Raw genomic sequence first — 2,437 nt, forward strand, 5'->3', positions numbered from 1 at the left:
TGTTTAAGAGTACAACACAACACCAGCTCCAGGAATTGAAACCGCGATTTCAGGATCGTGAGGACAGCATCCTAACCACTAGACCGAGTGGGTAAACTAGGAAAGAAAGTAAAGAAAGGCAGCGGAGACCAAACGAGAGAGAGAGAGAGAGAGAGAGAGAGAGAGAGAGAGAGAGAGAGAGAGTAAGAAGAGCATCAGGCTTCAGTTTGTTGAGCATCGGTCACTGCTCTCGGAATGGAGGGGAGAGGTCACATTGTATTGTCCTGGAAACAAGCGGGTGAACACTCTGTACCTTAACGGTAATAATCAGTGGCACCTTTTGATCGTCATGTGATGAGGTAGAATCACAAACGGAAGTGGCTGCATGGTAAGAAGTGGCTGTGTGGTAAGAAGTGGCTGTTTGATAAGAAGCTTGCTTCCCAACCACATGGTTCCGGGTTCAATGTCTTCTACTATAGTCTTGGGCCGATCGAAGCCTTGTGAATGGATTTGGTAGGTGGATAGTAAACTAAGAGATAGAAGATTTGGTAGATTGAAAGACAGAAGATAAAAAGAAAATAAAACGAAAGAATCAGAACCAACAGAAAAGAACAAAATACACGGAAGGAAGAACAAACTCCACAAGGATACACACAAGCACACACACACGTAAACACACATACACGTAAACACACACACACGTAAACACACACACACACAAAACAATGTTTAATCCCCTCTTTAGAGTAATGGTGGAGACGAAGGGAAAGAGAAGAACTGAAATTCGTTGTCCTTTGAAGATCAAACTGACAGCTAAGATCAAAAATCTGTGATGCCACGGATGTTTCAGTGATGTAGAAGCAAACGAGATGCAGTGGGCATTGACATAAAGGAGAAACGCAGGGGGGGGGGGACAGATTGTTGATAAAAAACAAGACAAAACCATTAAAACGAATTGAAACATTCTAATCCTGAACATCTAAATGTTTGTTTTACCCCGACAAAAAAAAAAAAAAAAAAAAAAAAAAAAAAAATGTCAGCGGATTTATTTGCGAGCGCGAGAGACCAGCATGAGTGATCACTGGCAGGTAGGAAGGAACATGGAGGGCTCTGACTCGACCTAGCCAATAGTTTTCTCCGTCCTATATGAACGAAGATCCTCAAATATTTTTCATGTTCTATTTTTAATTATATCTTGTTTTAATTATTGCATTTATTGTGTTCTTTAATTTACTCGATTTATGAAATGTTATTATTATTTTTGTTTGTTTATTTTTCCGTACAAGAAGATTTATAAAATTCGAATGACCACTCCATTATCTGTGCATGGAAAAAAATGTTTATAAGCAATCAACTCTTTAGCATTCAGATTACACTGTCAAACGCAGTGCTTATTTATATTCACATTGTTCGGAATTAACAATCATACATTGTTATAGCTTCGAGATTTCAATGGTTTGATTGTTTATTTCTAAAATAACATTGTAGATTAGGTGTAAGAGGCTGGATCTGGCCGTTTTGAACGTAAAACTGGTAGAATATTCTGACCGGAAGGCAGCGAGCTGGCAGAAACGTTAGTACGCCGGGCGAAATGCTTAGTGGTATTTCGTCTGCTGCTACGTTCTGAGTTCAAATTCCACCGAGGTCGACTTTGCCTTTCATCCTTTCGGGGTCGATAAATTAAGTACCAGTTGCGTACTGGGGTCGATCTAATCGACTAGCGCCCTCCCCCAAAACGCTTCTGCCAGCTCACCGCCTTAATTTTGAAATTAAAATAACAACAACTACTCATTGTTTACGAGCGCCACGAGTCAGAAAGAAACATTGTACATGGCTTAACTCAATGACAAAAGGAAGTTCGTTTGATTGAATCTTCTCTTCACCCAAAGTGTATGACCTGTGCCAAAGTAAGAACATGTAAAAGAGTGACTGTACAATATGTTTTGCGAGATTTAGTTACGCCCCTGTGTGTTCCGTGTTCAGATCCTACCGAAATCAGCTTTGCTTTTCAATCTTCTGAGGTTGGTAATATAAAGTGCTAGTGAAGTACAAAGGTCGATCTAACCTATTATATTTTCTCCTCTATATGTACGATCTTGCGCTGAAGTGAGAAATCAATATTTAATAACATCTCTTTACGGTTTGGCTTCAAATTCCGTAGGAATCAATTTTGCCTTTCATTTTCGGAGCCGATGAAGCAAAGTAACTGTCTAGCATTAGGCTATATGCAATGAACTCTGCCGCTGGCAAAAACGTAAACACGCCGGCCAAAATGCTTAGCGGCATTTCGTCCACCATCTTTACGTTTTGAGTTCAAATTCCGCCGAGGTTGACTTTGCCTTTCATCCTTTCGAGGTCGATAAAATAAGTACTAGTAGAGTACTGGGGTCGATGCAATCGACTTATCCACTACCCCGAAATTGCTGGCCCTGTGCTAAAATTTAAAATCTCCCTCCTC

This window comes from Octopus bimaculoides, chromosome 14, assembly GCF_001194135.2.
Source record: "Octopus bimaculoides isolate UCB-OBI-ISO-001 chromosome 14, ASM119413v2, whole genome shotgun sequence".
Classification (NCBI taxonomy): Eukaryota; Metazoa; Mollusca; class Cephalopoda; order Octopoda; family Octopodidae; genus Octopus; species Octopus bimaculoides.